Here is a 25523-nt window from a genome sequence, read left to right as displayed (position 1 = left end):
GATTCCTCCACCTTCAGCCACCCTGGCTTTATCTGTGTCTCCTGGGCCCTTGGCCAGCCCAACACCTACCTCTCTTTCTGAGCATGTGAGATTTTTCCTTTCCCCCAACCCTACTCTTTGCAGCTGTCAATCAGCAATGTACAAAGCTAGAAACCTCCTAATTCCAGCATTGGTTCATTTGGACTGGCAGAGGCTGTCCAAGATCTCTGGCAAAGGGCCTTTCCCTATACCCTATTGAGTACTGTGTGCAGTTTTGGGCACCACAATTTAAGAAAGATGTAGACAAGCTGGAACGTGTCCAGAGGAGGGCAACAAAGATGGTGAGGGGTCTGGAGACCAAGTCCTATCAGGAAAGGTTAAAGGAGCCGGGTATGTTTATCTTGAAGAGGAGAAGACTGAGAGGGGATGTGACAACCATCTTCAAGTACTTGAAGGGCTGTCATATAGGGGAGGGTGCTGAGTTGTTTTCTGTTGCCCCAGAAGGTCAGACCAGAACCAACAGGTTGAAATTAAATCAAAAGAGTTTCTGTCTAGACATTAGGAAGAATTTTCCAACAGTTAGAGCGGTTCCTCAGTGGAACAGGCTTCCTCGGGAGGTGGTAAGCTTTCCTTCCCTGGAGGTTTTTAAGCAGGGGCTAGATGGCCATCTGTCAGCAATGCTGATTCTATAACCTTGGGCAGTTCATGAGAGGGAGGGCATCTTGGCCATCTTCTGGGCATGGAGTAGGGGTCCCTGGGGGTGTGGGGGGAGAGGTAGTTGTGAATTTCCTGCATTGTGCAGGGGGTTGGACTAGATGACCCTGGTGGTACCTTCCAACTCTATGATTCTATACCTGCTCCCACATCCTTTTGATTGGTATAAATGCCTCTTGCATACGGAAATGACTGCTTAGCCACAGAGTTCATGGGGAGGCCCTGGACAGCCTGATTTGCAAGACTCTACTAGGAGCCCCGTGGCGCAGAGTGGTAAAGCTGCAGTACTGCAGTCGAAGCTCTGCTCACGACCTGAGTTCAATCCCAGCGGAAGTTGGTTTCAGGTAGCCGGCTCAAGGTTGACTCAGCCTTCCATCCTTCCAAGGTCGGTAAAATGAGTACCCAGCTTGCTGGGGGTAAAGGGAAGATGACTGGGGAAGGCACTGGCAAACCACCCCACAAAACAAAGTCTGCCTAGAAAACGTCGGGATGTGACGTCGCCCCATGGGTCAGGAATGACCTGGTGCTTGCACAGGGGACCTTTACCTTACCTTTTACTAGGAAATAATCCAGTTCTGTCTAACTAGGAAATAATCCAGTTTTCTGTTTATCTAGGAAATAATCTAGTTGGGTAAAGTAAGGCACTGACAATAACTGTAACAAAGATTCTACACCAATGAAAATGCCACATTGGTCCTCCCTCCCTCGTTATTTACCACACTCATAACACATGCACAAAAATACACACTGCTACTTTAATTTTCTCTCTCTGCTTTTTTTTTAACACAATCAGCAAATGAACCGCTATCATAAAAAGATTTTAAATTCCTGAAAAGTAAAACCACAACCCGTTACAAAGGTACCCGCCCCAAGGTCCTGCATGCCAAGAAACTAACGCAAAATCCCTCCGTGAAAGTCGCCTAGCTCCGGAGTCACCGTCTGTACCTCGCCCTGGAAACTGGCCGCCTGGGAACGGCCAACCGCACGGGAGGAGGCTCGACCGCATGACTGGGCTGCCCAATCCGCGGCAGCCGGGCATGCCGGGTGAGCACGGGGGCGGCCGGGGCCTGGGCCTCCGCCTGCTTCCGCACCAGCGACTCCAGCAGTTCCGTCTGCCGGTTCATGAGGGCAATGATCTGTTCAGTGTCCACCCGGTCTCTCTCGCGGTCCTCCAGGTCCGCCCTGGCGTATTCCCCGAGAGCAGCCAGGATCCGGTCGGTGGCCGCTTGGACCCGTTTGTCTGCCGCCTGCGTGATCTCCAAGGCCAGGTCTTGCCGGTTTTTCCGCTTCCGTTTTCGGATGTTGGCGAGTCGTTCGGCGGCGTAAGACATGGCGGGGCCAGGTGAGGGACTCTGGGAGGGTGTCACGGCCCCATCTGAAAGACACAACGCGAGATTTAACAGCTCGAGCCACAGCACCATTTGAGTCTCTGAGGCACCCCAGTTGAGACATGCAGCAGAAACATCAGCAATAGAGGCTCAAATTCAAATAATTTGGGTTTCCAAATATATATCATTGGATCCAATGGTAGATTTCCACTAATGGATGAGGGAGGAAAGTTTTACTGCTTTCTCCCCTTTCCGTTGCAGACCCATAACTCACCTCTCATGCCACTCCTTAGGGTCCCCCAGGACTAGCATTTTGGGGACATTCTGGGAAAAGACAATCATGCTAGGAAAAGTTGAAGGCAGCAGGAAAAGAGGAAGACCCAACAGGAGATGGATTGACTCAATAAAGGAAGACACAGCCCTCAACTTGCGAGACCTGAGCAAGGCTGTTCATGAGAGGACGTTTGGGAGGACATTGATTCATAGGGTCGCCATGAGTCAGAAGCAACTTGACAGCACTTAACACACACACACACTGTGTTGTGACAGGAATTGCCACTGGATCCAAGGTATGGTTTAGCCATTCCGCTTGCTTTTATCATCTACCTCCTCAATACTCGTACGATACAGGGGCCTCTGGAAGGCGAAGCAATATCCATGACCCATTCCCATTCAGATCCTTCGCCAAACCATAGTTGGCTTTCAAACAGACCTTTACAAAATCACAGTCTCCCATTCTGGTCACAAACTATATTTTGTCAGTTCAGACATCCCGCCAGGTCACAGTGAAGCTTCCTTAGCCATAGCTCGGTCTAATGTCTGAGATGAGCCACAGGTACACTGAACAGCATTTGCTCACATTCATACTTTGTTATGGACCTTTAAGTGCCACCCTCCAGGTCACTTGCAGCAAGTTGGAATTGCCTCAGGAGACCAGGCAGGGAAGGATTTGCAAACATTTCCATCTTGTAGGCAACACGTGACTAACATAAAGTGAGCCCATAAAGACATTTGCGGACTAGTAACTTCTGGGACTTATTTGCAAGGCTGCTTATTACTCTTGCTTCTGTCGTGGCTCAGTGGCAAAGCATCTGCTTGGCATGCAGAAGGTCCCAGGTTCATTTCCAAGCATCTCCAGTTAAAAGAACCAGGGTGCTATGGAAGAGCTGTGCCTAAGACCTCGGAGAGCCACTACCACTGATAGTAGACAGTAGCCTGACTCAGTTGGTAGTCTCACCGTGATCTATCCCTTTCCCTGCTTCTGTTCCCTCCCAGCCAGGGCAGGGCCCTGACTATCATATATAACTCTCTCAAGCTGCAATCCTATGTACATTTATCTGGGGCTAAGTACTACGAGTGAGCCCCGTGGCACAGAGTGGTAACCTGCAGTACTGCAGTCAAAAGCTCTGCTCGAGACCTGAGTTCGATCCCGACGGACGTTGGTTTCAGGTAGCCGGCTCAAGGCTGACTCAGCCTTCCATCCTTCCGAGGTCGGTAAAATGAGTACCCAGCTTGCTGGGGGTAAAGGGAAGATGACTGGGGAAGGCACTGGCAAACCACCCCATAAACAATGTCAGCCTAGGAAACGTCGGGATGTGATGCCACCCCATGGGTCAGGAATGACCCAGTGCTTGCACAGGGGACCTTTACCTTAAGTACTATGAGTGAGATTTCCCTACCAATCAATAGCCATAGGTGCAGATTGTTAGCATTCTGGGCACCTAGAGGCAATTTGCACATGCCTCAGGCAACCAGGCAGTTGTCTACTTATAAGCCTAGGTGACTGCAGTCAGTGTTAGCACCAACATCAGACCTGCCAGTTCTTACCCACTGTTGAAGCAGAGCTGCCTGGTTTATCACACGGAGCTGAGGCCAGGAGGGAAGCCGGACTGCCATCTTCCGCTATGCCTGAAAAGAGACACAACAATCAGTTCCCAAAGGACAGTTGTGTTCATCTGCAGCGGTGAGAAGCCCAGCGTTACAGCATCATGAAAATGTCTGTGTTTATTGCAGAATAAACCCCATGCGGGCAACAACGTTTCATCAGATGCATGGAGCAATGGCAGGAAATATATCCGTGGCCAGTAGCAGCAGAGAACAAAAGAAGTGAAAAGTAGAGAATACAACCTGACTACTGACAAAGATCTTCCTGAACGCAACACAGAAGCCAAAAAAAGATAGAGAAATAATTTTCCTGGAGCAGGAAAACATCACATGCTTCTTGATCAAACCTTTAATACATTCCAGCTCTGTGGCCACCTCTCTGCTTCTGTTATTTAAGATTGCTCTGAAGCTTTCAAATGTCTGGAGGACTCTGTCAACTTTCCTACAACCCGTTGGACACATATATTGAATCAGACCATTAGTTCACCAAAGTCAGTTGTCTACTCAAATTGGCAGCAGTTCTCCAGGGTCTCTGCTAGAAGTCGTTCATATCACCTACAACCTCATCCTTTAAACAGGAGATGCCAGGGGTTGAACCTGGGACCTTCTGCATGCCAAGCAGATGCTCTACAACTGAGCCACGGCCCCTCCTCAATGATCTCTTCGGTTCATCCTTTGTTAGTGTGGCTCATCCTCCATTATAACAAGATATGCACAGGATAGTGAGAACTTTTTCTCCCTCTCCCAAAATACTAGAACTCAAGGGCATCCAATGAAGCTGATCCTCAGGATGGCCAAAAGGAAATAGTTCTTTACTCAATGAGCGATTAAAATGTGGCATTCACTGCCAGAGGATGGAGTTATGGCCCCAGGCACAGACAGCCTTAAAAGGGGATTAGACAGATTCCTAGAGTATAGGTCCATCAGTGGCTACTAGCCATGGTGACTAAAGAAGGAGAGTTGGTTTTTCTATGCAGACTTTCTCTACCTTTTAAGGAGAATCAAACTGGCTTACAACCTCCTTCCCTTCCTCTCCCCACAACACCCTGTGAGGTAGGTGGGACTGAGAGAGCGTGACTAGCCCAAGGTCACCAGCTGGCTTCATGTGGAGGAGTGGGGGAACCAACCTGGTTCTCCAGATTAGAATCCCCCGCTCTTAACCAGTACATTGCACTGGCTGAGACAGGATGCTGGACTAGATGGACCACTGGCCTGATCCAGGAAGGCTCTTCTTATGTTCTCATAACATAATCCATTGGAATGCATTCCCTTCCATCACATTTTTATCCTGCCCTTTATCCAAGGAGCTCAGGGCAGCACACAAGGTTCTCCCCTCTTCCGTTTTACAACCACCCTGTGAGGTAGGCCCAGTTGAGTGGTCTTTCCCAAGCCTCTTTGTGACTCATAGGAAACAGGCTCATGCTTTTCATGCCAATGTCCCAAGAGTCTTCCCTCATGGATAGCCTTCAAGGGCTCCACCGCAGGCCCATTCACTTGACTCCCCCCCCCAGAATTCCTCCTCTCCCACTTCAGAGCAGACACCAATCAATGACTCCCAAGCCCCCATGTATTAATGGGCTTTACCATTTAACCTGGGGAGGGGAATGAATTACTTTTTAGTACTCCTGCATATAAAATATTCCCCACAATTACAAAAACCCTTATAAGGAAAAAGGCTAGACTACATGCCTTCACCCTGACACATACGTGGGGAATCAACATTCAGACACCCGTTGGAAATGTTATTTTTGTTTTAATACATGTGAGACAGTATGTATTAGGGAATAGAATTATTATTTTGAATTATTATACTTTGACCAGAGTTTGCAATTAAAATATATATATATAACCCTTTTGAATATATATAAGGGGATGGAATACTTAAAGGTACATATAGCTAATAGTTGTATTGCAAATATAATGCATATATATTTTAATACGATATCAGCTTAGATCAGCTGCGACTTATTTTATATTTAGGGTAGTCAAAGAAAGTAAATCTGGGGATTAATCTAGTAGGTATCAGTATGTTATAGTATTCCTGTCTTAGAATTGTTTTGTGTTAGATGTCTGAGTTGTGTTGTTTGTTTTGTATTATTTGTTAAGGTTTGTTTTTGTTTGTATTTAATGAAATTGAAAATTCAATTTAAAAAAAATTATTTAAAAAAACATTCAGACACCTGCACATGGAAATGGTGCAGCCCAGTGTCAGCTGTCACACATTGGGCTTCTGCACATCTGTTTTTGACTCTTGGCTTCTCCTGCTCCATGAGTCATCAGGTGGAGATGCCTGCATGAGGGGCATTCGCAGTATAGCCTCCATGCCATAGGACAGTCTGCATGTCCCAGCTTGAATTACAAGCCCAAAGTATGTCAACCACCCACCGGCCACATATGCATCAAGAAAAGGAGAGGAGCCCACGATAATATGAAATCACAGATTCTCCCATCTGAATATTTACAGTGGCAGAGCGGGAGGAGAGCTCTATGGCCATCAATGCAGAATAAGCTCGGGGAGGGGCCGTGGCTCAGTGGCAGAGCCTCTGCTTGGCACGCACAAGGTCCCAGATTCAATCCCCAGCATCTCCAGTTAAAGGGACCAGGCAAGGAGGTGATGTGAAAGATTTCTGCCTGAGACCCTGGAGAGCTGCTGCTGGTCTGAGAAGACAATACTGACTGCTGGATTACAACTAATAATGAAGCTCAAGACTATGCATTCTCTGGGACTTAATAGAGATCTAGGATTCCTGTATCATTACCAATGCTGACTTCTCCACACCTACTACCCCTCTGCATATCACACCTAATCCAATCACGCCTGTTAATTTCATTTACATTGCCATTCTGTGTCTAATTTACTCTCCTCTGCTTAAGGATAGATGGACTCACATTATAGCTGTATCTGAAGTGAGCTGTGGCTCACGAAAGCTCATACCCTGCCAGAAATTGTTAGTCTTTAAGGTGCTACTGGACTCTTGCTCTTTTCTACTAATAGTGACAGACTAACTCTCTTTTGATGGACCAAGGGTCTGGGGTTCAGTACAATGTAGCTTCACGTGTTTATGTGTTCAAGCTCCAGGCTGGTTAACGACATCCATGCTTTTAACTTACAAAAAAAATCCACGCTAGCAGAATTGACTTTAAGTGCCCACAGCAACCACGGGCATCGCTGCTACCACAAGTCAACACAGGTAAACCTTCCAGAATTGATGCCAAAAGGCCATTTTGGAAACTTTGTGCCACAGGTCACTGAGAGCCCTACACACACACACTCACCCATCGGAGGCATGACTGGGGTTTCATCGGGGGCTTCTTCCTTGATATGCAAGACAGGGAAGCAGTCTGCTGTATTGGCGATCTCGGCGGGCGACTGAGTTCTCAGAGCAAAGAGCTCCCGACTGGCCGGGCTACATCCCTTGGGCCCCTCTGGGGTGGCCTCCTCCTCCGTGGAGCACTGAGAAATTGTGTCCGCCAGGGATGTCCCACGGTGAGCGAAACTGGGCAGTGCATCTGGAGTCGGGATGTCTGTGTCATTATCCAAGAGGTGGTCCAGTTGGTCATAGAAAAGCCAAGCCAAATGCCCTTTGCCGGGGGAGTTGTTTGCCTTGGCGATCCTATAGTCCCTCTTTAAGGTTTTGATTTTGGACCGGCACTCCAAGGCGGAACGTTTGTGGCCTCTCTTGGCCATCTTGCCGGCAACCACCTGAAACGTTTCAATGTTCCTGTGGCTCCTCTGAAGCTCCTGCTGGATCTCCCGTTCCCTCCAAATTACCAGGAGGTCAATGACCTCTGGGTAGGTCCATGTGGTGCCTCGATACTGCCTGTAGGGAGCGATTGCAGGTTCTGGAGTTATACCACCTATGGGCAGAAAGGACAAGGAGAAAAGGGTTAAAGCCAAGCTGGTAAATATTTCCTCATCTGGTCACATGTAGCGAATACCATCAGAAGAAGAAGAGTTGGTTTCTATATGCTGACTTTCTCTGCCACTTAAGGAAGAATCAAACCCGCCTACAATCACCTTCCCTTCCCCTCCCCTCCCCACAACAGACACCCTGGGAGGTAGGTGGGGCTGAGAGAGACTAGCCCAAGGTCACCCCGCTGGCTCCATGTGGAGAAGTGGGAAAACAAATCCAGTTCACCAGATTAGCGTCCGCCGCTCATATGGGTAATCAAACCCGGTTTTCCAGATTAGAGTCCACTGCTCAAAACCACCACTCTTATCCACTACACCACGCTGGTTCTCAGGCAGGAAACACTTAAATGCTTCACTTTCCTTTAGCCAAGCAAGCAATTATGATGTGCTGGAAGGTAAGTTAAGAATTTTTGCAGGCAAATAACTTGGTGGGGGGGATTTTTAAGGCCATATTAAAGCTCACTCAGCTATGTTCCTTATCTTTTTAAACTATTAGGGGCATGCAAGGGAACAAGGGGAAGGACCATCTTTCAGTTCATCATGGTTTTTTATCCTGGCTTACATGCAGGGAGCTCAAGACATCATAGATGACATTCCTCACTGAACCCTGTGAAATACATCAGGATGGGAAATGTTGACTGACCAAGACTCACCTGTTGAGCTCCATGCCAAGTAGAGATTTGAAGCCTAGACACATAAACTCATGAAGCCGCCTTCTACTGAATCAGGCCCTTGGTCCATCCACGTCAGTATTGTCTACTCAGACCGGCAGCGGCTCTCCAGGGTCTCAGGCAGCGGTCTTTCACATCACCTTCTTGCCTAGTCCCTTTAACTGGAGATGCCATGGAACTGAACCTGGGACCTACTCCATGCCAAGCAGATGCTCTACCACTGAGCCCCATCCCCAGACATTGTGCTGGAACTAGAGCAAGAACCATGGATCTTTCCCACACTCCCCTTCTTCCCCCTCCTCCAATTCATGACTCCAGGGAAGTTTATTTCTTGGATCAGGATACCTGCATGAACTAACAGCGGGTTGGTGGCCTATGGTGAGGAAGGTGAAGGGGGAGAAACTGCTCCCTTATCCCCCTTCCACCTGCAGAGCTCTGCTGACACAAGAGGGAGGGAGGGAGATTTCGTCCCCTCCCCTCTGCAGTCCATTAACCCACTTGGCTACTATTCTACATGGGTCCCACCACCGCAGGAACAAACTTCCCCAGGGTCTGCTGAGAAGGGAGAACAAGAAAGATCCAGAACCACCAACCCCTCCTGCTGGATCTTGCATATCTTTACGTGAAGCTGCCCGGCACGGAGTCAGACCGCACCAAAACAAAGACAAAAAGCAATGAATGGTGCAAGGGAATAAAAGTTAATAAATAAAGTGCCCCTACATGTTTCACATGAGCTTCTTCATAATTGTTTTATGGCTTGCATGGGACGCTCGACCAGAGAAAGATCCCCCTGAAGAAGCTTGTGCGAAATGCGTAGGGGTACTGTATTTATTACATTTTATTCACTTGCACCATTCATCGTTTTGTCTTTGTCAGACATTGCTAAACGATAAACGTTCAGCATTCATTAAGACAGGTGCATCAGTCACTACTAGCTAAGATTACCAAAGGGGACCTCCACATTCAGAGAAAGGAAACCTCTGAAACCGCAGTAAGGAGGCAACATCAGAAGGCCTCGGTCTCTATGCCCTGTAGTTAGCCCTCCAGAATAACTGGTTGGCCACTGTGTGACATGCACAAGTTATCCTGGACTTGGAAAGACCTTTGAAGCCTAAGGCACCTCTGAACATGTGAAGAATGCATTTTCCACACAGCTAGACAACCACAACCAGCTCCTGTATACTCTGAAGGATCTCTTGTCTGAAAGGTATGCCTTATCCAGCCTCAGTTCCTTCCAGGGGAAAAGGTGCTCCTCACCAGACTTGTTTCCAGGCAGGATTCGCCTCTCTCTCAAGGCCTGGTCGCTTGGGATCCATGGCTCTTCCCCTGGCTCGATCTTGCAGATCAGCTCCGGTTCATCAACAGATAACCCTGCACAAGAGTGAACACAAAACTGACAAGATTGCTGCAACCCATTCCAGGCTCGGCTAGAAGATTTTGCCCTCCACTGCCTCAATGGAAGCTTGAAAGACGAAGATGTTTTGCCTCGGCAAGCGTGGAGAGGGATTCTTACCCATCAAGGCCACAGGCGCAAAGTTATTCTGCATGGTGTAGAGTTCTCTGGTTTAGGCCCAGCAAGGCTCTCTTGGGAAGCCCACCGCCACTGCCTCAGGGGCCACCACCATGCAGACTGATGCGTGGCGCTCAAAGTCTGCTCTCCCAGTTTGGTCCTGGGAACTGTAGTGGTAGAATTAAGCAAATTGGGGGGTGGGGGGGAGAGAGAAAGAATAAATGGTCAGGCTGATGCACATTATATTTTATCCCACTTTTAGGTGTGGAGCCGATCAACGTCGGGATAGGAAGGAGCTCATGCAAGCTGCTCAAAGTGAACATAAGAACGGCCCTGCTGGATCAGACCAAGGCCCATCAAGTCCAGCAGTCTGTTCACACAGTGGCCAACCAGGTGCCTCCAGGAAGCCACAAACAAGACGAGTGCAGCAGCACCATCCTGCCTGTGTTCCACAGCACCCAAAATAATAGGCATGCTCCTCTGATACTAGAGAGAAGAGTATGCAGCATGACTAGTATCCATTCTAACTAACAGCCATGAATACCCCTCTCCTCCATGAATTTGTCCACTCCCCTCTTAAAGCTCTCCAAGCTGGCAGCCATCACCACATCCTGGGGCAGGGAGTTCCACAATTTAACTATGTGTTGTGTGAAAAAATACTTCCTTTTATCTGTGTCCAAAAAGGGGAAAAAATGAGAATGTTATGTTTATACGAATTTAAAACATTTGTATATCACTGACAGGTTTCTCCAAGGTGGTTTTCAATAAAACACATAACGTCAACAACACTCGCTTCACAAATAATGGCTTCAATCCCGGGGAACACTTCTGCAGATGGAAAGGATTTCAGTCAGGGGAGCGGATCTTCCTTGTGTCCCTCCCCCCGCAGCCCCAAATGCCCCTGAAACATTGCTACAGAAGAACAGGAGATCCCCACCCCAAGAACAGAGTGTTCCACTACAGCAAAGGTAGTGGAAGCCAAGCTTCCCAACCCCAGCAATTCATGGCCACCTCTGAGGGTGGTGGAGGTGGAAGAAAGTGCTGTCAAGTCACACAAGTCAAGTTACGGTGTCCCCATAGATCTCTCAAGGCAAGAGAGGAGCCAGAGATTGCCTCTATGTAGAGATTGCCCTGGGCTTCCTTGGCGGTCGGCCATCCAAATACTAACCAGGGCTGACCTTGCTTAGCTTCTGAGATCTGACGAGATCAGGCTAGCCTGGGCCATCCAGGTCAGGGCAGGTCTGAAGGTAGGAGGCACACAAATCAGAGCCTCGGATGATAATCCTAAAACTTGAGGAGGTTAATATAAGAACGGGCAGTCGTTTACAGACCCTGGGGGCAGACAATGAAGTCCTCTAAAAGGGAAGCACCCGCCCTCTAAATTGAACCTGGAAACGAACAGCCAGCCAACCAAATTCTGGGGGAGCAGGGGAAATGCGACCCCACAACCTGAAACAACCCCAGGGTTATTTTGGACATCTTAAAACCACGGGGAGGGGTGGAAGAGTTGAAGAACTGAGAGTTAGCCGAAAGGTACAGTCACCTGTGTGACAGCCAGTCCCCATCCCCCCCACACCACCTCCCTCAATCCGGACCATCACGCCAAGAGCAGAAAACAGCCGAGCTTCCCAACCCCAGCAATTTCAGGGCTGCGTTTTCCCCAGGTGGCTGCCTTGAAGGGCTACAAAAGCCTGTAAAACCAGTTTGAGCAGAGACCATAGGATAAACAACCAGAGAGTATAGTGCATATTGAGCAACAGCAGTTGGAGACATCACCTCCGAGTAGGGTTGCCAACCCCCAGGTGGTGGCTGAAGATCTCCCGCTATGACATCTGATCTCCAGGCGACAGGGATCAGTTCCCCTGGAGAAAATGGTCACTTTGGAAGGTGGACTCCATGGCATTATACCCCATTCAAGTCCCTCCTTCCCCATGCCCCACCTTCCTCAGGCTCCAACCTCAAAATCTCCAAGTATTTCCCAACCCGGAGCCGGCAACCCTACCTCCGAGTCTCCAGAAAAGTGGGCATCTGAACACCATTCCTGTCCCTTGCAGACACCAGAACCGGCTACCCTACAGAACAAAAACCTGGCCGGTTCTCCAGACTGAGAACCCACTGCATGGACCGCGTGGTTGCAAGGACAGAGACGTCTGCGGAGGGAAGTATATTGGACTGGTGTGTGTGTGCATCTAACTTGAACAACAACAATACAATTTCAAATCCCCCCCCCCCCATGATCAACAAACTTAAAACCCAGCCCTTGAGGGAGCAGGGAATCAAATCTGGAGACACGTAATTTTTTTTAGAGAGGCCAAGCCAGCATGGCAAAGCTCCCTTGTGTCGATTCATCCCCCTATACATCTCTGATCACACAGCCTTGTTAGCGCTTCAAAACCAAACCACAGCCCTGTTGAGCCAGACCAAACAGGCAAAGCGGACTCTATTGTACCGCTTTCCGCTAAATGCGAGAATGAATAAACGAATATAGAGCTTGTCTATAGCCCCATATGCTGGGGTGGGAATCAAAACACAGAAATGGGGAGGAAGGTGGGGTGACAGAAAAGGGAGCACATGCTGAACGGAGGAAGACGCCAAAGCCTCAGCCAGGAAAAGGGGTATGCATCTAATCCCCCCCCCCTTTAGGGGCTTTGTATGAAAGAGGAAGGAGCACACATTTCCTCTCCTCCTCCAGCGGAAGACAACCCATGTGGCCAAAGATCCTGGAAAGATACAGTGTTATTTTTTTAAGATCCCCAGCAGAAACTATCAAGGCGAAGGAAACTTCCTCCTAGCACACCCCAACTTACCTTCCCACACCTCCCTCTCCAGCTTAGTAGCTCTTCGTCGGAAAGGGCCCCCGCCTCCAACCCGTCTTTTCTCGGGGTCCGGTGCAAGGCTTGTGCGGGGCAGGGAGCGGGTGGGGGTGCAGATCGGGCTTCCTTTCGCCCTTCAAAGAGGCTGGGTTTCCGGGGAACCCAGGACTGAGTCACTGGCCATTTATTCATGGAAGGTTTTGCATTGGTTTTGCCACTCTCTAGATGCACTTTTCCCCCATTCATATTCTCAAAACTCAACAACAAGTTGCCATGCAGAGTTTTGAGACTTCAGACGGGGGAAATGGGCATCTATGGAGAGGCAAAACCTTCCATGAATAAATGGCCTCAGTGGGACTGTTATTATCCGAAGAAGCGAGCTGTGGCTCTCGAAAGCTCCCACCCTGCCAGGAAATATTGTGGCTGGTCTTGAAGGGGCTGCTGGCCTCTGGCCCTTTCCTGCTGCAGCAGACAGACTGACCCGGCGACCCGCTGTGAATTATTATCATCAAGCCAACCAGGCGGGCTATTGTCGCCTCCTGCAATCCCCATCTGCGGGGGGGGTCGCAGCAGGGGGCGAGGGCGGAAAGAGGACCACGGGGACCCCCGACCGCCCGACGCGCGGGTTTGCAGCGCACGTGAGAACGTGCAAGCCGGAGACAGGCACCAAAAGAGGGAAGGGGGGGGGAGGACCCAGCTGCAGGCGCGCGCTTTGGGCCACCGAACTCGGCGGCGCTTCCTGTCGGGCCAGCCCGATGACCCGCCGCCCAGTCCCTCCGAGGTCCGAGCGGCTCACCTTGCCTTCCCGCCTGGGTTTGCAACCCGGGGCGGACCTCCAGGGTCCCCGATCGACCCCGCGCTCCGCTCGGGAGGAAGCCTTGGAGGCTCCGGCGATGGCTGCGGCTGCTCCCGAGGAGACTCGCGAGCACGTCCACACACACACGTTAAAAAGGAAAAAAAGAAAAGAAAAGCAAGAAACCTCTAGTTTTAGCTGTCGTGGCTTCCCTTGCAAGGAACCTTGGAGGTTGTAGTTTCGGCGGGCGGCCTGGCTCGCTTAGGGAGGCCTCCCGGATCGCCTCCCGGAACTACAATTCCCAGGGTTCCTCGGGAGACGCTCGGACTCGTGAAGCCCGTTTCGGAACCAGTTCGCGTTCGCAGTGTAGACGTCGAGAGGAACCATCGGGGGACCAACGCCTCGGCCTGGGGGGAAGGCCACTAGGCCAGGGCGGGACACGCTTGAAGGAGGAGGAGGAAGTTTGGGGATGAAGCTGCAGACAACATCCCTGCAATACCTTTTATGGAGACCAACCAAGATAACAACATGAAATCTGGTTTGGGGGCTTCCCGGAGGCCCCTGGTTGGCCACTGTGGGAACCGACGGCTGGGCTTGGTGGGCCCAAGGAGCAACGGGTAAAGACTGTCGCAAGCAGGTGACCGCTTCAAGAAAGCATGCAGATGGCAACAGAAACTCCAGGCAGAAGAAACAAAGTTTAAAAAGAAGGGTTTAGAAAGCCGGAAGAATACCAATTTGACTCTTAATATGGGAAAGGGGGGGGGGGTAGGAAAAAAATGATATCAACTTAATTTTTTTTTTACTTGGGGGTATATAAAGTTTTTCAAGATCTAATCCATTGTATATGACAGAGATGAGTGACTGGAGAAAATTATGTTCGTGTGCTTTGCTATGTCTCTGTTTTTATTTTTTAAATGATTTTTTTTCTTTTATTTGCTCTCTTTATTATTAATATTATATTATTATTGCTTATCGAAATGTATTAAACAAGGGGAAAGTATAACATTAAAATAATGACTTATAAGGACTGGAAAATATTAATACAAAGGAGATACCAGATATTTGTAGGGAGGGAGGAAGTCGGTGGGGAAGTAAATTATTATTAATTATATTTAATATTGAAGACAAGCACCTAATAATTTTTTAATTTTTTATCGAATCAAAGATTAGTATATAGGATGTATTGTCAAATGAGATGTATCGTAATTATTGAAAAATAATAAATATATATTTTTTAAAAACAAAAACAGACTGCTGGACTTGATGGGCCTTGGTCTGATCCAGCAGGGCCTTTCTTATGTTCTTAACACAACACGGTCTGCCAAGTTTTGAGTTCTCCAAAATTCTTCATCAGGCCAGATATTTAAAAAGGGAGGGTTTTCCTCCTATCTTTCTTGAAGTAAACCTCTGAACACCGGTGCCAGGAGTGGCATCAGGGAAAGGCCTCAGCCTCGATGTCCAGTTGTTGACTCTCCATAGTAACTGGTTGGCTGCTGTGTGAGAAAGGATGCTGGACTAGATGGACCACTGGTCTGATCCAGCAGAGCGCTTCTTATATTTTGTTTAACATCTAGCCCATTGAAGAGTTCTGGAGAACCTGAAACATTAACCTATGTTGTGTCTTGGTTGTGCTTAATAAAAAGTATGGCATGGCTGTTATATTTGACTTAGATCACAATGGGTAGCTGTGTTTGTGTGTGTCTTCCAAAACGTCCTATCTTTAACAGCCTTGCTCAGGTCTTACAAATTGAGGGCTGTGGCTTCCTTTATTGAGTCAATCCATCTCTTGTTGGGTCTTCCTCTTTTCCTGCTGCTCTCAACTTTTTCCTAGCATGTCTGTCTTTTCCGGTGACTCTTGTCATCTCATGACGTGACCAAAATACGATAGCCTCAGTTTAGTCATTTTAGCTTCTAGGGTCAGTTCAGGCTTGATTTGATAACCCACTGATTTGTTTGTTTTGTTGTTGTTTTTGGCAGTCCTGCAGTAGTAGAAAAGCGCAAGAGTCCAGTAGCACCTTAAAGACTAACAAAATTTCCAGCAAGGTATGAGCTTTCGTGAGCCACAGCTCACTTCTTCAGATACTGTTCTTGAGCTATGGCTCACAAAAGCTCATACACTGCCAGAAATTTTGTTAGTCTTTAAGGTGCTACTGGACTCCTACTCTTTTCTACTGCTAGTGTCGGACTAACTTGGCTACCCAACGTGATCTGTCCTTAAGTAGAGAAGAGTGAATTCAGACACCCAAGGGCAGTAGCATGTAAATGTCAACATCAGGAAAATGACAATAGCAGATGTGATTGGATTAGATGTGATATGCAGAGGGATAGTAGGCATGGAGAAATCAGCATTAGTAATAAGACAGGAATCCCAGATCTCTATGCAATCCAGGACAATGCCTTGTTTTGAGCTTCATTATTAGTTGTAATTCAGCAGTCTCTCTTTCTAATGCCTGATTTAGGTTTTCCAATTTTGGGTGGGGAAGGGAGCATCTGTAAGAACTGAATATGTGTTTTAAGGGGATTTATGGACCTTGGAAGGTGCGTATGAAAGGGGTATTTTGAAACAAAACGAAATGTTGAGATTTCCCTCCCCGCACCCACAGCAGTGCCCTGCCAATGTCTTCTTATGATAAAAGAAATAGCCATGTTACTGTTGTAGCAAAATAAATAAATGTCCAGTGGCAACTTAAAGACTAAGGATGCAATCCTAAAGATGCTTTTCTGGGAGTAAGCTCCATTGAATTACATTACTTCTGAGTAGACATGCTTACGATTGCTCTCTAAAGAACATATTTATTTATTTCTACACGAGCTTTTGTATTTAATAGCAGCTCAACACAGAGAAATTTAGCAAGAGAAGTTTTCCCCACTGTGTTATCCGCATGTGAAAAAACAGCTTCTTGAAAAAAGCTAGTGTTGCTCCCGCTCACACAAAATGGCAACCACACACACACTGGGAGATGGTTAGGGTGGCCAGCTTCCAGGTAGTAGCTGGAGATCTCCTGCTATTACAAGTGACCTCCGGGCGATAGAGATCAGTTCACCTGGAGAAAATGGCTGCTTTGGCAATTGGACTCTATGCCATTGAAGTCCCAACCCCACCTTCCTCAGGCTTCCCCCCCAGAAACTTCCCACCGGTGGCAAAGAGGGACCTGGCAACCCTAGAGATGGTGCATAACACATGCTTCTATTACAAAGTCTTGAGTGTTGTAGAAGGCTGTCCCATCCCTTTAATAGATGCTTAATGTGTGGAAAGGGGCAGCTGGAGGTAAGTAACGTTACCTGTTTTTTTTAAAAAAAACAAACCATTAAGCCTCTATTAAAGGGGCAGGCCTTTTTTCCCCCTAGGCCAGTTGGCCACCTTAGCTCCAAAACTCAACCAATGAAAAGTGCTAGTGTTGTGTGGATGCAGCCAAAGTCTGCAGGTTGTGCTTGGAAGTAAACTGGCAGCTGGTGCAGATATTTAGCATCAGCGCTGGCAAGACCCATTTAACAACCTCTGCGCAGGCAGCACCGTGAGAGTAACTCATCTGACCGTCCCTTGTTACTTCAGATCCCCTTCTAGGAAATTCCTCTTCCTTGTGGTGCATCCTGAGTTTCTGGAAGAAGGGTGCCCTGCTTCCCTTCAAATGTATCTGCACATCAGAAAAGGCAAATGGAATACTTCGAGGGATCGAGAAGTACTATCAGAATGGTTCTGGAGAACCTGCCAAGCCCATAAGTTCCAACAGCTTTAATGAGTTCCAGTTCTCTAGAGCTGGAGCATGTCTTCAACATCAGGTTTCAATCAAGTGACACACACAGTGCTAATGAAGAAGACCGTGCCTCTGGGCCAGTACAGAGTACAATCTCCCCAGACTGGCTACATCCACCAGCAGTCCTTCACGTGTCAATTAAGGGTGCTCTAGCCAGAGGACATGATATGCAGCCATGCTGGATTCTTGGCCCCTCAAAATTCAGATTTACTTCCAGATTTTGGGCCTCTCCCCATGCTTTTTGCCACAGACACAAAGTTGACGTGGCCAGCAGTGGCCACCTAAATCATAGGTGGACAATGAACACTGGATTCAGAGCAGTGATCACATGGGAGCCAGGCAAATGTTTGGTTCTCCCTTCTAGTCTGGCAGAGGTATGATCTATTTTTGGCCACACTGCATAACTTCATGGTGTTGCCAATTAAGTTACGTCTGATTAGAAGATTGCCTTGGAATCTCCACAAGGTGGCAGCATAACCTTAAGGAAAGTAAATGGCTAATTCCTTATGGTTTATGAAGGGTGTGTATTTCTGGTCAAACCTCGGGCAAAGTGAGAGTTACTGTGAAAGGCAGAGAATAATCAGTTTCCGTTTACTCCCCAAACCTTCTTCCCAGATGGGGACCCCCAGACTATTTCGTCCTCAGACCCTCCATATCTTAATTGTCATATTGAAATATTGGCGTGATAGTAGGCAAAACTTTTTAAGCACAAGGGCAGTTCACTGGTGGAATCGGTTGCCCAAGGATGCTGTGGGTTAGAATCATAGAGTTGGAAGGGACCACCAGGGTCATCTAGTCCAACCCTCTGCACAATGCAGGAAATTCACAACTACCTCCCCCCCCACCACATAACACCCCCAGTGACCCCTGCTCCATGCCCAGAAGATGGCCAAGATGCCCTCTAAAGCGAAGCGATCAAACGCTACGCGCCCTAGCCTAGCGTCAACTACACGTGAGTACGAGAGAAATCGGATCTGAGCTCAGCTGCTGTCTTTAAGTGAGCTCGAGACGCACGCGGTGTGTAGTTGCTGGGTTTTTGAACCTGACCATTGCAGCTCCAGCGTAAAGTAGACAAAGAAACAAACAAAAAAACCGATGACGGTAGTCACCTCGACCAGACAATGCAAACTAAAGTTAAAGGTAGGGTAAAAAACAACGTCCTTCGAGCCGGAATCGAACCAGCGACCTAAGGATGACTAATTAGATACATTCTACAGTCCTCCGCTCTACCAGCTGAGCTATCGAAGGAACACGTCAGAAGTCTTCCATGATAGTGTATAAGTACTTCTGCCGCAGTCTTCCATTCTTTTCATGATTGTGTATTTTGGGAAAGTAAAGCCGTTTCATTATCTATGTTGGAAACTCTTTGATTTATTTTATTTGTTCCCAGTGCTAAGGGAAGCCGTCCCAACGACGATCTGACGCATTTAACCTCGTCCTTTACAAACTGAAAATGTTTTGTCGTCCATATTTAGATTTATTTATTTTGAAGCACCGCAGGAAGAGTGCCAGGATCGCAGCCTTAAAGGGACCTTTTGCTAAGAGACCACCCCACATGGCAGTGGCCAGGGGCAGAATGAGAAAATATATATATATATATAAACAGGCGTGGCTTTCCCTTTAGGTGTCTCCTTGGAAGAAAAAAACAACCCTTTCTCTGCCATCTGCCAAATACTTTAAAACTGGAAACGTTAACAATACCAATTTCAGATCCTTGGATGCTGCCCAAGAGAAATGCTCCCCCTTTTAAAAATTGCTATTGAACTGTAACAGCTGGCTGCGATTCTACGATTCAGCCACACGATGGCAGCATTTAAACGGCCTTAATAGCGATGAGCTCTGGTTCCATCGCTGCGACCGGAATTGCCACTCTCTTGCTGGGATATTGTGATGAGCTTCTGAGCACGTGCGGAGTGCCTTTATGGGGGGCGGGGGGAGGGGTCCGTGGACTCCCAGGGGTCCGCGAGAACTAAATTAAGGTCCGCGAAACAAAGTTATAAACCCATAATAAATTAATATTTTCAATTAAAAGTTCTCTGTTATAAAAATATATATTCAAATATTATTCTAAGTTTAATGTTTAACTAACAGTTATGATTCAAGTTTATTTTCAAATTCTCAGAATTTTTATTTTGAACCTTGGGGTCCCTGCACAGAACAAAAAAGTCCTAGTGGTCCCTGGTCAAAAAATGGTTGGGAACCACAAATGAAGGACTGGAGGCCAAACTTGTACAAAGGACTTTCCATTGAGGGGTTAGAACATGAACACCTTTCTAGTACACCTATTTATACCCTTTTAAATCTTTAGAACACAGAGGTAGCACAAATGCTGAGCGTTTTGCTTTCTGGAATTACATCTCCTCGTTCTGGCAAATGGGCTTAACGCTTAAATTTTGAATGGCTGAAACCCCTATTCCCCCCCTCCAACCAATTGCAAATTCACAAATATGGGGAATTAGTTTATAACGCCCTCTGAAGATTGGGCAGGCTGTTCAATTTTTAAATTATTTTTAAGTGCTCGGGTTCCCTAGAAGGCCCACCCTCCGGCATGGAAGCCTCCCTTCCGGATTAGGAGTGGGGGCAGCTAATTGTGGTTACTCAGGGTAAGAAGAGTAAGGCAGAATATTGTCGAAGGCTTTCGCGGTCAGAGTTCATCGGTTCTTGTAGGTTATCCGGGCTGTGTGACCGTGGTCTTGGTATTTTCTTTCCTGACCTTTCGCCAGCAGCTGTGGCAGGCATCTTCAGAGGAGTAACACTGAAGGACAGGATCTCTGTGTCAACTGTGTAGGAAGAGTAATATATGTAGTCAGAAAGGGGTTGGGTTTGAGCTGAGTCATTGTCCTGCAAAAGTATCAAAGGTAATGGGCTAACCATTGTCCTGTAAGTATCCAGATAATGTGCTAATGAGGGTGTGGTATGTTCATGTGGAACCATTGTATCCTGGAGTGATCTGTTTCCACACGTTAACAGATCACTCCAGGACACAATGGTTCCACATGAACATACCACACCCTCATTAGCACATTATCTGGATACTTACAGGACAATGATTCACCCATTACTTTGCAGCAGGGGCGTAAACTATGGGGGAGCAACGGGGCTCCAGCCCTCCCCGGATTTCCTGGCAGGGCAATGCCCTCTCTGGGCAGTCATGCCCTTTGGGATTTAGCAGAAGGGGCAATGCCCCCACCCAGCTGCCAGGTAGCCTCAGGAAGCTGCTCAGGCTGTCAGGTTCTCAAGTTCATTCAGTCCTGTTTGTCTTTGTAGCAACTTGTTAGCTCCTGGGAGGCCCAGGGCTGGTTGTGTTTGCTTATTTTTGTGGAGATAAGAGGAGGAGGAGGGGACCTTCCCTGCATAATACAGTGTGTGAGGAAATAGAAAGGGCATCAAAAGGGGGAAGGGAAAGACTGATCCATCTAGCAATAAGGAGGCCTCAGTGGCTGGACTAGGGTTGCCAGCCCTGGGTTGGGAAACACCTGGAGATTTTGGGGGAAGCCTGAGGAGGGTGGGGTTTGGGGAGGGGAGGGACTTCAGCAGGGTATAATGTAGGGTTGCCAGCTCCAGGATGGGAAATACCTGGAGATTCTGGGGTGAAGCCTAAGGAAGAGAGGGGAGGGACTTCAATGCCATAGAGTCCAATTGCCAAAGCGGCCATTTTCTCCAGGTGAACTGATCTGTCACCTGGAGATCAGTTGTAATCCCAGGAAATCTCCAGCCACCACCTGGAGGTTGGCAACCCTAGGCTGGGCGAAGACAGTATTTCCTGTAGCACAAACTCTGATGTAAGTACAGCCAGATTCAACTCCAGTAGCACCTTAGAGACCAACAAGATTTTTAGGGTATAAGCTTTCAAGAGTCTCAAAATCTTATACCTCTAAAATCTTGTTGGTCTCTAAGGGTGCAACTGGACTCAAATCAAGCTATTCCACCGCAGGCCAACAGTGGATGTAAGTAATGGATCAAGAAAATCATGGTTTGCCTCCACAGATGGGATACTAAGAATTGCATTACTCTGTCCTAGTGGGCCCTGCCTTAGAGAATGAAATGGTCCCATCTCCATTTTATCTTTAGCTAGGAGTGTGGGGGAGTAAATTTGCCAGGCTAAATTTGCCTGGCCAGTCACATTAGGAGTGAGCGATGCCTTGCTTTGGAGAAGGCAAATTCAAGACTTTCCTCCTCAGGCTATGCTAATGAGCAGCCAAAAGGGTGGGTGGAAGACTGATTCACCTATGGGACATCTGCATGCCTACTCATTGCCATGAAGGCTCCGCAAAGCCAGGCCCCCGCCTTGGCCTATCAGGGCTGGGAAATACCTGGAGATTTTGGGGGTTGGAGCCTGAGGAGGGTGGGGGTTGGAGAGGGGAGGGACTTCAATGCCATAGAGTCCAATTGCCAAAGCGGCCATTTTCTCCAGGTTAACTGATCTCTATCGGCTGGAGATCAGTTGTAATAGCAGGTCTCCAGCTAGTACCTGGAGGTTGGTAACCCGACCTATAAATATTTTGAAACTTGTGAGAGGCGCTTCTTGAGTAATTAGGGTTGCCAACTTCCATGTACTAGCTGGTCCCACTAAACCACCAGTGGGAGGTTTTTTGGGGCAGAGCTTGAGGTGGGCAGGGTTTGGCGAGAGGAGGGACTTCAATGCCATAGAGTCCAAGGCAGCCATTTTCTCCAGGGGAACTGATCTCTATCTGCTGGAGATCAGTTGTAATAGCAGGAGATCTCCAGCTAGTACCTGGAGGTTCTAATAAAACTAATTACCTATGCTGAATAAGTATGGTTACTATATAAACAACAGCACGAGGCTCTTGAGGAAACAAATTTACTTAACTAGATAATCTCACAGTATAGAAAACAATTAATAAACTATATGCATATTATTGAAAAATAAACATAAAATGCCCCTTAGGGTTATAACATCACCCAAGTCCGGATAGTACGTCTTGCAGCGGGTTAAGTCACCCTTCACTTCCTTGTGGGTTACTGCACCCTTAGCGTCCTTGTGGGTCTCTTCACCCTTCTGGCAAGTCCAATTATAATCCAAATGAAAGTGGCAAGCAATCCAAATAATAGGTTCCCTTGTATATCAAAGGTAAGCAACCACCGTCCAGTTCAAGGTAAACAAAATGGCGAACGGAACAAAAGACGACCCCTCTAGATACTTGGCCGTTTCGCAGCTTGTGGCTTCTTCAGTTAAATTTCTTGAGTTACAAGTGGGCAAATTGCCTCTAGAAATATATATATACAGTAAATTTATAATATTTGATAATTACAATACAATATTAACATCATGCCAAAAATAATAAACTTACCACATTAGAAAGGAACATGACCCCTGTGGGTTCTCTATGCCTCTGGGAGGTTAGTTAATGGTCAAAACAATTCCTAATTTATTGCTAGCATGAGCAGGTACCAGGTGTAATGAATTGTCTAGTCTTAAAGTTACAGATAGCATGAGAGATCCAGCTCATTATTTAGTCCTAATGGCGCCAAAGTTTTGAATAAAAAGATCAGTTTTGTTTCCTGTCTGTGAAGTATTTTTGTAATGTCCTGAATTTTATGGGGTTGCGGTTTGAATTTCCATAAGGCAAAGAATCTTATATCATCGGCTGAATGGCCCTTTTCAAGAAAGTGCCCTGTGAGGGGAGCCTCCAGGACCTTCGCGCGGACGCGTGCCCTGTGCTCCCCTATTCTTAATTTTAATTGTCTCGTTGTGGACCCTATGTAAATTAGAGAGCACGGGCAGGTAATTCCGTACACAATATTTTCAGATGAGCAATTACTAAAAAAATCCAGCTGGTATTTGAAATTAAAACGTGTGGAACTAATTTCCTTAACTGGAAGACTTAGGGCGCAGACAGAACATGTTCCACATTTGTAATGTCCCCGGGGTTTATTGCTAAGTTTTTTAGAATAGAAATCTGTTTTAATTAGATAATTACCCAAGGATGCAGTTCTTCTTAAACCAAAAAGTGGCAACTGCTGACACCCCGGTATATCTTGTAAAATGTGCCAGTGTCTTTTAATGATTTTCTTTATGTCTTCAGTTAAATGGGTATATTGTAGTGAGGAGAAAATTCTTGAATGGTCAGTGTGATGCACACTTCCCTTGAGAAGATCTTTCCTCTCTCTCCCAGCTGCTCGTATTTTAGCTTTTTCAAGAGTAGTCCTAGTGAAACCTCTGGAAAGTAATTTTTCTTCCATTTCATGAATTGTAGAAAGATAGTCATTTTCAAATGATGAGTTCCTCTTAATTCTCAAAAATTGACTAAACGGAAGATTAAACTTAAGATGCATTGGGTGATGTGAATTAAAATGTAATCCAGCCCCCACATCCGTGGGTTTACTATAAGGCTTAACTGCAATTGTGTTCCTCTGGGTCCTAAAGACCGTTATGTCTAAGAAAGACATTTCCATTGGGTCGTGATTTCCTGTAAATGTTAAGTGGTCGTCACTGGCACATTTTACAAGATATACCGGGGTGTCAGCAGTTGCCACTTTTTGGTTTAAGAAGAACTGCATCCTTGGGTAATTATCTAATTAAAACAGATTTCTATTCTAAAAAACTTAGCAATAAACCCCGGGGACATTACAAATGTGGAACATGTTCTGTCTGCGCCCTAAGTCTTCCAGTTAAGGAAATTAGTTCCACACGTTTTAATTTCAAATACCAGCTGGATTTTTTTAGTAATTGCTCATCTGAAAATATTGTGTACGGAATTACCTGCCCGTGCTCTCTAATTTACATAGGGTCCACAACGAGACAATTAAAATTAAGAATAGGGGAGCACAGGGCACGCGTCCGCGCGAAGGTCCTGGAGGCTCCCCTCACAGGGCACTTTCTTGAAAAGGGCCATTCAGCCGATGATATAAGATTCTTTGCCTTATGGAAATTCAAACCGCAACCCCATAAAATTCAGGACATTACAAAAATACTTCACAGACAGGAAACAAAACTGATCTTTTTATTCAAAACTTTGGCGCCATTAGGACTAAATAATGAGCTGGATCTCTCATGCTATCTGTAACTTTAAGACTAGACAATTCATTACACCTGGTACCTGCTCATGCTAGCAATAAATTAGGAATTGTTTTGACCATTAACTAACCTCCCAGAGGCATAGAGAACCCACAGGGGTCATGTTCCTTTCTAATGTGGTAAGTTTATTATTTTTGGCATGATGTTAATATCGTATTGTAATTATCAAATATTATAAATTTACTGTATATATATTTCTAGAGGCAATTTGCCCACTTGTAACTCAAGAAATTTAACTGAAGAAGCCACAAGCTGCGAAACGGCCAAGTATCTAGAGGGGTCGTCTTTTGTTCCGTTCGCCATTTTGTTTACCTTGAACTGGACGGTGGTTGCTTACCTTTGATATACAAGGGAACCTATTATTTGGATTGCTTGCCACTTTCATTTGGATTATAATTGGACTTGCCAGAAGGGTGAAGAGACCCACAAGGACGCTAAGGGTGCAGTAACCCACAAGGAAGTGAAGGGTGACTTAACCCGCTGCAAGACGTACTATCCGGACTTGGGTGATGTTATAACCCTAAGGGGCATTTTATGTTTATTTTTCAATAGTACCTGGAGGTTGGCAACTCTCCCCTCCCTCTTAAATCAGAGCCAGAAAATCTGTATACTCATCCTGGTCTCACCCTACTAAGTAAGAATGCAGAAAAAAGTTGACACCTACCTTGAGCCTGACTCAAAATGGTCTTGATTAGAGCTTGAGGTAGAGAAAGGGCTTCCTATAAATTGCTACCCAAAACTGTTTAACTGTTATCTGCCAAAGGCTAGACTAGAGGCCTTCTGGGTGTAAAAACACATTTAGCCACTGTGGCAGATACCTTTCTGTCCCTCAGGCCCTACCTCTAGCCTTCTTAATTCTATGGAACAAGTTGAATCCCTTTCATAAAAGAAAGATGACAAGGTCACTGCTTTTTACGAGTTGATCAGTAGTTGATTGATTCAAGACTGAGTCAGGATGGAAATTTTTTCCCACTCAGATCATATGGGCTGGTGGTTTCCCTTGTCCCTGCTCCATGCAGTGAAGTTGGCCATTTGGCAGGAAACATCTGGAACCATTTGGGTCAGCATGTGTTTCGATGCATGTGTTCAAGACCACGAGACACCGAACACTGTGTGATGGACAG

At 46.8% G+C, this 25523-nt stretch overlaps 1 non-coding gene across 1 annotated transcript; it reads right to left on the bottom strand.

Annotated features, from left to right (window-relative positions):
• Window positions 1-18518: 18518 nt before the first annotated feature.
• TRNAY-GUA (transfer RNA tyrosine (anticodon GUA)) lies at window positions 18519-18608 on the bottom strand. The gene is given in 2 exon segments: window positions 18519-18554; window positions 18572-18608. It is a non-coding gene; the product is annotated as a tRNA-Tyr (tRNA).
• Window positions 18609-25523: the final 6915 nt, after the last annotated feature.

Source organism: Euleptes europaea, chromosome 1 (genome assembly GCF_029931775.1).
Source record: "Euleptes europaea isolate rEulEur1 chromosome 1, rEulEur1.hap1, whole genome shotgun sequence".
In the NCBI taxonomy this organism is placed as follows: Eukaryota; Metazoa; Chordata; class Lepidosauria; order Squamata; family Sphaerodactylidae; genus Euleptes; species Euleptes europaea.
Note: the sequence above shows the minus strand (reverse complement) of the source record. Positions and strands in the feature narration are given on the sequence as shown.